General features: G+C 41.6%; 1 pseudogene; it reads left to right on the top strand.

Moving 5' to 3' along the window:
• Window positions 1-538: 538 nt before the first annotated feature.
• Window positions 539-682, top strand: LOC122933602 (annotated as a pseudogene).
• The last annotated feature ends 14492 nt before the right edge of the window (window positions 683-15174 follow it).

Here is a 15174-nt window from a genome sequence, read left to right as displayed (position 1 = left end):
ACTCGGACAACCCCTTTAACAAGCTCTGCCTTTGATACGACCAGATGTAAGGCAGCTATCCTATAAGTCAATGTTCAATCCTTTAAATAGGCTTTGAGACATGATTTAGATATTAAATAAGCCAGCACCTCATCTGCAGACAGCTGTTTTGGGGTGATTGCCCCTCATCAGTGCAGAGTAGAGTGCACTGCCTTAACTGGGTGAGAGGCCTAAATCAGAATTTGAGGGGTACTGTCTCGTCTAATATCCGAGTCATGTATCATGGCCAATTTAAAGGGTTGAACATTAACTTATAGGATAACTGCCTTACATCTGGTTGCATTAGAGGCGGAGCTTTTTAAGAGCTCCTTTGCATCGCTTTCTTCCCAGAATTCCAGAGGAGCATGTATAGCCTAGAAGTCTCCTCACGCAGATTAAGGCACGCTCTCTCTCTCCAAGGAGAGATAGTACCCCCCAAATCCTGGCAATGGCATGTAAAAGTAAAGACTTTGCTTTTTTGTTACCTTATCTACCAGGTTACTTTTACCATTTTAAACAATTAGCTTCTCGGCCTTTTGGCTAAGATCAAGTGTAGTATCGAGAGGTGCTGCACTGGTCTTGGCCGGAGGTGCTTGGGGTACCCGGCTGCTCGGCCTGGGGGGATCGTCCGGGTTGATAGCCCGGACTTCACCCCCCTGCTGCTATTGGGCAGTTGGCCTAGTCCCCAAGCAACGGGAAGCGATCACCTCACGTCTCTTGAAGGTGTGGAGGAAACCTTGTCAAGATGGCGAACCCTCAAGGAGTCCCGGTGGAGGAAGCTGGATCAGCTATTCCGGAATTTGAGAAGGTGCCGCATACAGTGCGTTTTTTCGTTTTGGATGGATACCGTGAGAGAAAGGGATTCCAGTACGTTATGAAGGAGTTGCTGTTGGACCTTGTGAAGATCCGAAAACAGGACGTTCTAGCCATAATGGACTATCCTAAAAGAGGTATATATGACGTTGTATATTTGAACCAGGAAATTTGTGACTTTTATGTGGAGAAGATACGTTCTTTAAAAGATGCAAGATGGGAAGGGGTGAGGATAATACCTCATTTTCTTTGCCAAGAAAAGATTGTAATTGTGAAGATGTACTCACCTTTGGTTGATGGTGAAGATGTTTGTACCTTCTTAAAGAGTTACTGTGAATATATTGTACCTAAAGGGAAAATCTTTAATGAATTTGGCTTTTGGACTAGCAAGTGGAGATTTGTGGTAAAGTTTAAGGTGGATGAGAAGAACTGTCCCTGTTTGCCGCCGGCGAGGTTCAAGATAGGGAAGATAAATGGTGATATTTTTTTCAAAGGTATGCCTGCCTATTGTCGTCAGTGTCACAAATATGGGCATGAAGGAGGCAGTTGCCCCAAGGATGGCTGTGGAATTTGTGGTTCCAGTGCACATTTGCCAAAGGAGTGTCCAGGAAGGTTAAGGTGCAATTTGTGCAAAAGCTCAGGACATAAGTTTAAGGATTGTCCTAAGAGGAGTAGTGACAAAAAAAAGGGAAAAGATTAATCAATGGTTTTGCAGGACTTGTCAAGTGAGGTTATAGAGGCCTTTTTTGGAGAGGCTTCAGATAAGTCTACAGAGAAGGTTGAGAAGTCTGGAATGTCTGAGAAGTCTGAGATGGTTGAGAAGTCTGAGATGGTTGAGAAGTCTGAGATGGTTGAGAAGTCTGAGATGGTTGAGAAGTCTGAGATGGTTGAGAAGTTTGAGGAGTCTGAGGAATCTGAAGAGCCCTCAGATTTAGAAGAAGTTGATGATATAGAGGATGTGGAAGAAGAGGAAGAGATGTCCATAGAAGATGTCATGAAAAGCCGCTATGCAGTTTCAGATGAAATTCATTCATTAATTTTGTGGTTAAGAAGGGAATATAATGAAGAGCAGATGGATAAGAGTCATCTTAGAGTAATGAGACAGTATGAGAAAAACTATGAAGAATTTTGTACAACATTTAAATTGGAGAAAGGTTTACAAGATGGTATGGCTAAGAGATTTCAGGTATCCCATGAAGATTATCGGTATCTAAACGATGCCCTCATTGCAAGTATGAAAAAAATGGGGTATAGATGGTAATAAATGTGGGAATGTTAGATGGAAAGATAAAATGTGTTTTGTTAAGTAATAATGTTTTTATAAAAAAAAAGGAAATATAAATAAAAATTAAAAAATGCGTTGATAATGGATGATGAAGCGTATATATACAGTGATTATCACAATATATTGCGTCTTCTGACGCTATCAACTTAAAAAAAATAATCTGTTCTTATCAGTCCGGTCGAGCCTGGCTCCTGGACTGTAAACTCCACCCATACAGGGCATACCCGAGGGTTGCAATATGGATTGGAGGAGAGCAGTGAACCACACAGCATCCCTAGCGTGTACGGCTCGGGATTAAAGGTACCCTGGCTAGGTGACGAAGGGCTCTGCTGGATCGAAGCCAGAGGGCTGAGTTGTTTGGAAGCCCGAGGGGCAATAGTGCCCCAGGAGTAGTGACCCTAGGGTGCCGGAACTCACTGGGGGTGGGATCCCTTTGAGTAATGGCACATTTGCACGCACTTCCCTTTCTCACATTTTAGCACACCACTCTTCTTGGCTCGACTTCGGCCTTGACAAGAGAGAAATTTTTATATTTCTGGCCGAATGTCCAGGCCTTAATGGCACTCATTCACTTATTTATTTTATGTTCACTATGTGCACTTTTACACGTTTGTGTGTTTCAGGATTTTCAGGGTTGCGGCGCCCTTAAGGGTACCCCCTCCTTGAGGTCTAGGGGGGGTGTGTGTGGCCATATTGGTTCCTCACCCCCCTGCCAAACCCCTTGGGCTCTCCCTCCGGGGAGAGTCCAGACCTTTGTAGAGCTCCTGGCTGACGCCTCGGGTGGCAGCCTAGGCGAAAGCCGGGAGCACAGATGGGCGTACCCTCTGCTTCGGTTGAGGGTTGCCACTTGTCTCGGTCCCTTGCAGGAGCTTAACGGCCCCAGAGGGATTGGGAATGGTTTTTGGGGGGCTCTTCTCTTCGGAGAGGGCCTGCGATAGACCGCGACCTGAGAATGATTTTTGTGTGGCATGCTGCACGATTTTGTTGCACGGGTGTAGAAAGCACGCTCTTCGGGCTTCTAAAATTTTTTAAACAATTAGCCCCTCTCCTTCCCCCTCTCCCCCGTTTGTTTCTGTCTTCTCAATAAAGCTTCGGGCATGTGATTTTCCCCCTCCTTCCCACCCACCCCATCACTGTCTAAATGCTTTGTTGGAAGGTTTTGTGATTTAATAGGCATGCTAGTGTTTATAACCGGGGGATTAATTCCTGATCCGTTGCTAATGGCAATCCCCAGCAAAAATGCATACAATGGAGTTGTTTGTGAGTCGGCCTCATGCTCCTGTAATTTGCCCACTGGCTCCGGGTATTGCCCACATGGCCCAGGTAGGTAAGTGTTAGGTCCCGAGCTACTTGAGAAACCTTGGCGCGGTGCTCGGGCTCAGACATGTTCTAATCTCATGTTGGCTAATCTCTCAATTTTAAAATCAGTTTGAGGGTTTAGTAAGACCGCAGAGTGCACCTGTCTTTGCTATTATTTTGTTATATAGTTTAGTGGTAGGAACCCATGCCACGCTGAGATACGCTGAGATACCTTGACTTTATTTCAGTTATTTTTTTTTTTTAAATCAAGTATAGTATCTGTTCTTAGATTCCTGGTGGCCAGAGCCCCCGCCAGGATGTAGAACAGAGAACCACACAGCAAGCCTAGGGTGTACAGCTTGGGTTTAAAGGTACCCTCGCTAGGTGACCAAGGCCTCTGCTGGATCTAAGCCAGGGGCTGAGATGTTTGAAAGCCCGAGGTGCAGAAGTGCCCTAGGAGTGGTGACCCTGGGGTGCCTGAACTCACTGGGGGTGGGAGCCCACTGAGTGATGGCACATTTGCATTCACTTTACTTTCACACATTTTGAGCACACTCACCTCTCTTTGCTTGGCTTCGGCCCAGAAAAGATGGGTAATTTTTTAAATTCCAGTTGAATCTCTGGGCCATAATGGCACACATTCACTTATTTATTTTTTATGTTCACTCTGTGTTCACTTTTCATGTTGTTTTTTTTCACTAGGATTTCTTGGGTATGGCGCGCTTACAGGTACCCCCTTGAGGTCTAGGAGGGGTGTGTGTGGCCATCCCGGTTGTGCACCCCCCTGCCATACCCCTTGGTCTCTCCCTTTGGGAAGAGACCAGCCTTAGTAGTTGATGCTCCATGCTACACCTGAGGGTTGCCTGGGTGTTACCAGTTTTGTCTCGGTCCCTTGCAGGAGCCTTCAGGCCCATAGGGACTGGGAAAGGTTTATGGGGGGCCCTTCTTCTTTGGAATAGGGCCTGCGATGGACCATACCTAGTGACCGTTTTTGTGTGGCACGCTGCAGGATTTTGTTGCACGGGTGTAGAAAGCACGCTCCTCTGGCTTTTAAAAAAAGAAAAATTTGAAACAAAACCTAACATTTTTGAATGATGTGTGTTAAATATTTATATATAAATGGTTTATATGAGTACATGTGAATACTCCACAACTAATACTTTAAGAATGACAGTTGGGTAAGTGACAGAACAAAATGAAAAAATGAAATTGAACTTTGCAAGGATGTAACGTGGGTTGTATAACACTACAATATATCTGGGGGTTTTTTTCAACACAGTTCTATGTTACTTTGCAGCAAGCTTCTATTCCTGCATTATGTATGTACAGAATTCCTCTTTGAGCAATATCTTCATTTCTGACTTTGCTTCCTTTACACTAGAGCTTTGTGACACTCTTCATTATTTTTGTGTGAAATGTTTGTGTGGGATATTTTTAGCCTTGAAAGATTCTTGAAAGAAAATAAAAGTCAGAAAGGAGTTTTAATAATAAATGTGTGCCTGAAGAAGCAGGAATTTTATCACTATTTGATATTCCGAGTAAACCAATTTCTAAGATTTGCCAAGAGAGCACCTACTTCCTAATTAGCTGAAAATCTTCAAATAACGGGGAATGTGGGGATGACTGAATGTATTAGACATTTTTCTTATCTCGTGCTATTATTGCTGTAATGTATTCTTTTTCAAAAACAGATAAAATGTCCACATCACATTTGAAATGCGGATGAGAAAGTTGAATGTGTCATCAAAAGTTCATTACATTTTCTATGGTGTTAAATATTCTACTCTCAAGTCAGATTAGAAACACATGTACATGAAATTCAGTCACTATCAAATCATTAATTTTCCTACAGAACACGAAGGACATGGTGAAATGAGCACCACCAATCCATTAATTGACAATTTCCAATTTGCTTTGCTGTGTTCTGCACCATTCAACTGCATTATGCATAAATGTATTTTTATAACTAAGGAACTTCTGAGAAACCAGACCATGAACCGTCTCAGCATTGCATAGCGGTATGCTCACAGTGTTTTTGAAGTAGTCACAGTAAGTTTTGTGGAGATTTTTATTCCTTAATTTTATTTAAAACTTGTTTGGGAGATAATTTCTTAGAAAAGGAGCAGAATGGGTTAATGAATCAAACAAACATTACTCACCTAACTGGTTCCCTGCCAATGGTGTTACCACATTTCCTTGGTCTCCCACTAGTCTATACTTCCCAGGGCCTCGGAGGAAAAAAATGCTCAGCTAATCCTTGACTGCAGCATTGATCTGCCTCCACCGATTGTCTGGGTGGTCATCTCCTTGGTGTTTAGAGGGACCAGGAAATATACAGTTTGTCAGCAGGGGACTAGAGAAACATCAGCATGCTGTGGGTGGGGATCGGTGAGCTTAGCATTGCTTGTTTTAGTTGTTTTAATCATTCTGGAACTTTTGTAAGAAAAATCTATCATTTATCTATATATTTGTCATTAATCTATCTGTCTCCTATCTATATATCATCTATCTATCTAGCTATCACCTATCTATATATCTCTTATCTATCTATCTGCCTGTCTATCTATCTATCGCTTCTGACTTTTCCATACTTGTACATAAGTATCTCCCTATAAACTTATATTCATCTATCTATTTTACTCATAATGTGGTTTTGCATTGCTCAAAATGGATTAGCCCTATTTAAAGAAGTAATAAAATTGATATATTTTACTTTGTTCTGCTATTTACTTTATGGGATTTCTTTAAGTTTTATAGCCAGGTGATTTTGATTAATAACAGACAAGTTCAGTGAAATTAGATTTGAGGCACCAGAGAACCAGTAAAGGTGGAAGCAAAGTCAACACATCTTATGTTTGTATCTGAAAGTATATAAAAGTGACATCATAGATCACTGGAGGAAGAAAATTGGATGAAGAAGAAGTCATTGAGAGACGATCACTTTGCAGGGCAAGAGAAAGAGTTCCACTCAATACATTGTTTCCTTGTTACAGAAATGGAAATGTCTCTAAATAAACATATCATTAAATTCCAGCATAAGTGGTTAATTATGATTTTTGTGAATTATGCCCATTCTTCCTCCGATGGAATAAAATATCTTTGGCTAATGATCCAAAGCAAAGCAAAGTGAGAGGAAAAACAATGATTTTTTTTTTTACTGTCTTCTACCAGCTGTTGTAATGACTGTGATTTTTACATGAAGCCATTATATCCGGAATCACAGTTTTTCCCTCCCAGCAACCATCTGTTTATATAAGATAATATTTATATCAAAAATGTTTATGATGTCATTTTATGTCAAGAGATAAAATGATGTAAATATGTTTATTAAACCTGCAATCTCATCTCTCCACAATTAGCATAGAGAAATCGGATTCCTGTAACCCTGCAGCACCTTCAAGCAGTTGAACTTGGAAAGTAATAGCACTCAGGAACAAAGGACATGATGGATTGGGTAATAAAGCACTGAATTCTCACACAGATCTGATTAGCAATGGCCATGAGAGAAGCAGATGGTGTGAGGATGGCAGGGTATGACTGGCCCATTGGTTAGCGCTTTGGTTCATTAGGAATGTGAACTTGTTCAGGAGATAGACTTAACATCTAAAACTTCAGACAAGTGAGTCTCTGGATCACACAGTTTTTAGAATGTAATCTGAATAATTGATACACTTGTCTTTTACATTTTTGTGGTTTTAGAAATCTAAGTAGTTCTGGTATCATAAATTCTCCATGGTGGAAATGTATCTACCCCATTCACAAGTTTTCTGGTGTCAAAAGTCACAAGCCCCTAGTGTTTAGTTGCAATTGGTGTTTTTACACCACCCTCACCACTTTCAAAAAATGAGGAGCACCTACCGGCAGTGCAGGGGATATAAAGATCAGCATTTCAAATGATGGTCTTGTTAAATCTTCCCTTTACAATTAAGATACAAGCCCAATTTATGCTTTATGATTTACTAATACATGACTAGTTTTAAATTTTCTTTGGTGGAAATCCTCCACATACCAACCATTACAATGGCCTCATGCACACGACCGTTCCGTTTTTTTTGTGATCCGCAAACTGCGGATCCGTAAAGAATGGAAGCCGCCCGTGTGCCTTCTGCAATTTGCGGAATGGCCCATTGTATAAATGCCTATTCTTGTCTGCAAAATGGACAAGAATAGAGTCCAATATATGTGGAAATCCTGAACATAGCACCCATTACAATATATGTGGAAATCCTCCACATAGCACTCATTACAATACATGTGAAAATTCTCAACATAGCACTCATTACAATATATATAGAAATCATCCACATGGCACTCATTATAATATACAGTATGTGGAAATCCTCTACATAACACCAATTACAATATATATAGAAATCATTCACATGGCACTCATTATAATATATGTGGAAATCCTCCACATAGCACTCATTACAATAAATGTGAAAATTCTCAACATAGCACTCATTACAATATATATAGAAATCATCCACATGGCACTCATTATAATATACAGTATGTGGAAATCCTCTATATGACACCAATTACAATATATATAGAAATCATTCACATGGCACTCATTATAATATATGTGGAAATCCTCCACATAGCACTCATTACAATAAATGTGAAAATTCTCAACATAGCACTCATTACAATTTATATATAGAAATCATCCACATGGCACTCATTATAATATACAGTATGTGGAAATCCTGAACATAGCACCCATTACAATATATGTGGAAATCCTCCACATAGCACTCATTACAATACATGTGAAAATTCTCAACATAGCACTCATTACAATATATATATAGAAATCATCCACATGGCACTCATTATAATATACAGTATGTGGAAATCCTGAACATAGCACCCATTACAATATATGTGGAAATCCTCCACATAGCACTCATTACAATACATGTGAAAATTCTCAACATAGCACTCATTACAATATATATAGAAATCATCCACATGGCACTCATTATAATATACAGTATGTGGAAATCCTCTACATAACACCAATTACAATATATATAGAAATCATTCACATGGCACTCATTATAATATATGTGGAAATCCTCCACATAGCACTCATTACAATATATGTGAAAATACTTCAAATAGCACCCATTACAATAATAAATGTAATCCTGGTCATTTATTACTAAATCATAAGTTTAGAACAATCAGATATATTAAGATTTATTTTGTGCCAAAATATTCTGCCTGAGCCATTTTTATTTTATGTCAAAAGTTACAACCAGTATGTATTGAGATTGTTCTAATGTTTTAAAAAGTGGCTTTTTTGTGTAAGGCATTCAGAAAGGAAGATGTGACACAATGGGGGAGATTTATCAAACTGGTGTAAACAGTCTACAAAGGGGTGAAAAACTCTGTTAGCATAAAGCCCCGTGGCACATCATGTTGCAAATTAGAATATTGGGGGAGATTTATCAAACTGGTGTAAAGTAGAGCTGGCTTAGTTGCCCATAGCAACCAATCAGATTCCACCTTTCATTATCCAAAGGAGCTGTGAAAAATGAAAGGTGAAATCTGATTGGCTGCTATGGGCAACTAAGCCAGTTCTACTTTACACCAGTTTGATAAATCTCCCCCAATATTCCAATTTGCAACACAATGTGCCACAGGGCTTTATACTAACAGAGTTTTTCATCCCTTAGTAGACTACCTTAAAGCTGGTATACAGGTCCTTCTAAAAAAATTAGCATATTGTGATAAAGTTAATTATTTTCTGTAATGTACTGATAAACATTAGACTTTCATATATTTTAGATTCATTACACACCAACTGAAGTAGTTCAAGCCCTTTATTGTTTTAATATTGATGATTTTGGCATACAGCTCATGAAAACCCATATTTCCTATCTCCAAAAATTAGCATATTTCATCCGACCAATAAAAGAAAAGTGTTTTTAATACAAAAAAAGTCAACCTTCAAATAATTATGTTCAGTTATGCACTCAATACTTGGTCGGGAATCCTTTTGCAGAAATGACTGCTTCAATGCAGCGTGGCATGGAGGCAATCAGCCTGTGGCACTGCTGAGGTGTTATGGAGGCCCAGGATGCTTCAATAGCGGCCTTAAGCTCATCCAGAGTGTTGGGTCTTGCGTCTCTCAACTTTCTCTTCCCAATATCCCACAGATTCTCTATGGGGTTCAGGTCAGGAGAGTTGGCAGGCCAATTGAGCACAGTAATACCATGGTCAGTAAACCATTTACCAGCGGTTTTGGCACTGTGAGCAGGTGCCAGGTCGTGCTGAAAAATGAAATCTTCATCTCCATAAAGCTTTTCAGCAGATGGAAGCATGAAGTGCTCCAAAATCTCCTGATAGCTAGCTGCATTGACCCTGCCCTTGATAAAACACAGTGGACCAACACCAGCAGCTGACATGGCACCCCAGACCATCACTGACTGTGGGTACTTGACACTGGACTTCAGGCATTTTGGCATTTCCCTCTCCCCAGTCTTCCTCCAGACTCTGGCACCTTGATTTCCGAATGACATGCAAAATTTGCTTTCATCTGAAAAAAGTACTTTGGACCACTGAGCAACAGTCCAGTGCTGCTTCTCTGTGGCCCAGGTCAGGCGCTACTGCCGCTGTTTCTGGGGAATGCGGCACCTGTAGCCCATTTCCTGCACACGCCTGTACACGGTGGCTCTGGTTGTTTCTACTCCAGACTAAGTCCACTGCTTCCGCAGGTCCCCCAAGGTCTGGAATCGGTCCTTCTCCACAATCTTCCTATGGGTCCGGTCACCTCTTCTCGTTGTGCAGCGTTTTCTGCCACACTTTTTCCTTCCCACAGACTTCCCACTGAGGTGCCTTGATATAGCACTCTGGGAACAGCCTATTCGTTCAGAAATTTCTTTCTGTATCTTACCCTCTTGCTTGAGGGTGTCAATGATGGCCTTCTGGACAGCAGTCAGGTCGGCAGTCTTACCCATGATTGCGGTTTTGAGTAATGAACCAGGCTGGGAGTTTTTAAAAGCCTCAGGAATCTTTTGCAGGTGTTTAGAGTTAATTAGTTGATTCAGATGATTAGGTTAATAGCTCGTTTAGAGAACCTTTTCATGATATGCTAATTTTTTGAGATAGGAATTTTGGGTTTTCATGAGCTGTATGCCAAAATCATCAATATTAAAACAATAAAAGGCTTGAACTACTTCAGTTGGTGTGTAATGAATCTAAAATATATGAAAGTCTAATGTTTATCAGTACATTACAGAAAATAATGAACTTTATCACAATATGCTAATTTTTTTAGAAGGACCTGTATAAGAAGGTGCAAAGTTGGTGCAAGAGTTCTCATGGCTAGCATATTGCAAATGAAACAAAATTGTGGCATGCCCACTTCATATATTTGGTGCAGCATGAGTGCACCAGAAATTCTGGTACAAATCAAGCCACTTTCCATTGTTTTAAACGTAACAAATATTTATTGCAAAACTGACAACTAGAAGTGCAGCCATACTGAATGTCATCTTAAATTGGCTCTAATGTAAATGCCACTTTATTATTGATTAGACCTGCTGACAAAATGACAGTGTTAACATCAGTTTCTCAGAAGCTTATTCGAAGGTGACGATCAATATGGCTGCACATCCTGTTGTCACTTTTGCAAAAATGGCTGCATCAATAACAATATGTAACTAGAACATAATTACTAAACACTGGCTACTGCTCCAGTTTCTGTTTTACTAATACATGGCAATATCTTCCACAGTATATCCTGTTCTACATCTGATTTATCTTACATGGAACCTAACATTCTGTCATAGTCTACACCTTCCTACTCCAGTTTTTAGCATTACAACAGATTGTTTACCAGGGGCGGATTAAGTGCATGATAGGCCCGGGACTGTCTATTCAACTTGGGCCCCTCCCTCAATTTTAGTTTAGTTTTTTTTAGTATGAAGAGGCTGCGGTGCTTCATGATACCCCCAAATTGGGTCCTAAACTGAAAAATTTGGTCGCCAAATTTAAAATTAGAGATGGCCTTGCGGTTCGCCCGGCAGTCGTTTCGCGGCAAAATTTGCGTGTTCGCGATTCGCCAAACATGCAAACATATGGATATATTCGCGCCCGCCATATTCTTTTAAATTGTGAAGAACTTTGATCCATGACACATCCATCAGGTGGTACAGGACAGCCTATTGAGAGGTTTCAGCACATGGACATATCCCCTACCTCATAAATAAACCTGATCTGGTTGCCATTTTACATTCAGCGTTTTGCCAGTGTATTGCTGTGTGGAGCAGGGACAGACTGTTAGGGACACCAATCGCTAGCTAATGGGGCCACAAAAGTCTTTTTAAGGACTGGTATAGGTGTGCTATCGATAGGTGTGATACACAGAGGGGTGCGATATACTTATAATATACTTTTATAATGAGTCAAAAACACATAGATCTATATAGTGATCACCTGGAAGTCAGGGGCCTAGGGGCTAGGGGCTTACTAGGGCCATTTTTGGATAGGGTAAGGTTCCGGACGGGGTCGCTCTTATCAGGGCGGGTGGTCTGTGGTTAGGCTATCAGGGCCAGAATAGCACCCCCCTGTAGGGCGATATCAGGGACAGTTCTTTGCCCACCCTGTCCTTCAATACCACATCATCATCTAGCCCAGGTATAGATGTTTTTTGCTTTCCCTCTGGGATTCATGGATGTGCACTGGAACCCCCCGGATTGTGGTAGGACATATGGTTTCTGATTTTCTTAACTGTAGTGAGACCTCAGCACACGTCTAGTTGGATGGCTTTTGTGGGTGCACGTCTCCTGATAGCCTCCTTCAGCCCGCGGAGTGAAATAGTAGCTTTAAATAAGTGTCCACAAAACACTTACGGACGTGTGAATGGACCCTCATAGTAAAATTATTAAATGTTACGTTTTATCTTTATGTATATTCTAATGGGTTGCCTTCCTTGTACAATGTTATTTTATACTTTCTATGTTAGAAAGTATATTATAGTGCATTTGTATTGTGCGACAGTTGTGTGCGGTTCTGCTGCGATACTGCAGGTATATAGAGGGACAAGCGTTATTGGAACAAATAATTTCTACTGGTGTGATATACCAGTCCCCCCCCAAAAAAACTGATTGAAGCGGGGTGTTATATACCAATATACTTTATTTATAGTGCATTTGGGTACTGTATAGTGCATTTGCGCATGCGCGTATGTGAAAATTATATAGCCGATATTTCGCATTGAAATAAATAATGATTGGAGATCGGAATTTTGAATAATACATCTGGTATGTCATTTTCCATGTTGTGGGACTATTTGCGCACTTCTAGTAATTATTTCTTGGCTGTAAATACGAGCTGAAGGTTTTTCAGGTTCGCCTGCAATTAAAATGAATGGGACCCACCGCGAACTTGCTGTTCGTGAACATTTGACCGCGTTCGCCAACCATCTCAGCAGATGTTCGTCCATCACTATTTAAAATACATATAATTATAATAAAAAAGACATGGAGGAGAATACAGCACCACATACCTCTTAGTGACATCTCCTGTCATGTAGGCCTTCTCTTTCCTCTTCTCCTCCATTTGACCCAGATCACCATGGCAAATTCTTTCAGCCACATCTTGTCTCTACAGTTTGTAACACAGAGATGTTAGATTTCTCAATTTTTCCATCAACCTCCCCATCCTGGTGTCCCCACAGTGTCATCCTGCTGCCACCCCCAATACTGTGCCCGTTGTGCCCCCCAATGCCCCAGGTACTATACTGCTGAAAAAATAGTGACCCTAATAGACATAATTGGAGTCATTTATCAAACTGGTGTAAAGTAGAACTGGATTTCCAAAAGAGCTGTCAAAAATGAATGGTAGAACCTGATTGGCTGCTATGGGCAACTAAGCCAGTTCTGCTTTACACCAGTTTGATAAATGACTCCAAATGTCCCTATAGTGTCCACAACAGCTATAATGTCCTATAGAGTGCCCCCAGTAATAATAAAACCCTATATTGTGCTCCAGGCAATAATCCCTGTATAGTGTCCCCAAAAATAACAGAATTGCCCCTACAGTGCCTCCCCAATAGCAACAGCCCCATATAGTAATTTCCACCACACTGCCCCCACATAGTAATCCCCCATAGTAATTTGCCCCCACACAGTAATTTCCCCCAAACTGGCCCCTATAGTAGTTTGCCCCTACACAGTAATTTCCCCTACATAGTAATTTTCCCCACACTGCCCCACATAGCAATTTCCCCACACTGTCCCCACATAGCAATTTCCCCACACTGTCCCCACATAGCAATTTCTCCACACTGTCCCCACATAGCAATTTCTCCACACTGTCCCCACATAGCAATTTCTCCACACTGTCACCACATAGCAATTTCCCCACACTGTCACCACATAGCAATTTCCCCACACTGTCCCCACATAGCAATTCCCCACACTGTCCCCACATAGCAATTTCTCCACACTGTCCCCACATAGCAATTTCTCCACACTGTCCCCACATAGCAATTTCCCCACACTGTCACCACATAGCAATTTCCCCACACTGTCACCACATAGCAATTTCCCCCACACAATAGTTTCCCCCACACTGCCCCCACATAGTAATTTGCCCCACATAGTAATTTGCCCCCACACTGCCCCATATAGTACTTTGCCCCCACATAGTAGTCCCTCCCATAATAATTTGCCCCACACTGCCCCCACATAGTAATTCGCCCCCACACTGCCCCATATACTAATTTGCCCCCACATAGTAGTCCCTCCCATAATAATTTGCCCCCACACTGCCCCCACATAGTAATTTTCCCCCACATAGTAGTCACTCCCATAATAATTTGCCCCCACATAGTAATTTGCCCCCACAATGCCCCACATAGTAATTTGCCCCCACAATGCCCCACATAGTAATTTGCCCCCATTTAGTTGTCCCCCACATAGTAATTTGCCCCACACTACCCCACATAGTAATTTGCCCCCACATAGTAGTCCCTCCCATAATAATTTGGCCCCACACAGCCCTTACATTTCCCCCCCAATGTACTTGATGTCTCTTCACTAATATGTCCTCCTGTGTGTGTGCCCCCCACATGTCCCCCAAAGTAGGCACATGAAATAAAAACTAAAAAAATAAAAATGAAAAGCTAAATACACACCTATGTCCAGGGCCAGGCGCTTGCTCGCCTCACGCCTGCCTGCGCTGGGACTTCACTACCGCATAGGCCTCAGGCCTACTAGGCCTGAAGCTTATGCCGGTGATCGCGACAGGACAGGGAGCTATGTGCTCCCGTGCCCCGCCGCAGTATGTGGGTGTTCGGGTCGGCATTGGGCCCCCCAGCAGTGCTGGGCCCGGGGCTGCTGACCCGAACGTCCCTATTGTAATCCATCTCAGCGTTTTACACCAGTTGAGCTGCTACAGTCAACTTCCTGCAGTACTATATGATGTGATGTTATTACTAGTATTGAATGAATTGAAGTCCACAAAGTGGACTTCAATCCGAATTTCATGATAAATTTGATTTGCCGCAAAGCCGAATTTCCTCGTGATTTGTGGTAGCGAATTGATTTAACCTTAAATAGTGTAAAAAAACAAAAAACATCATATTTAACTGATCCATTTGCTTGCGATGGGCCAGCTGACACCATCTTGCTTCAAAATCTCGCACGAAATTCCGTGCACTATGACATATGATGGCACCATGCCAGTCGGCTTGATGACGTCATCATGGGCCGCTCGAGATTTCGTGCCAGATGTTCAAA

Source organism: Bufo gargarizans, chromosome 3, assembly GCF_014858855.1.
Source record: "Bufo gargarizans isolate SCDJY-AF-19 chromosome 3, ASM1485885v1, whole genome shotgun sequence".
Taxonomy (NCBI): domain Eukaryota; kingdom Metazoa; phylum Chordata; class Amphibia; order Anura; family Bufonidae; genus Bufo; species Bufo gargarizans.
The sequence above is the reverse complement of the archived record's forward strand: the minus strand, read 5'-3'. Positions and strand labels throughout refer to the sequence as shown.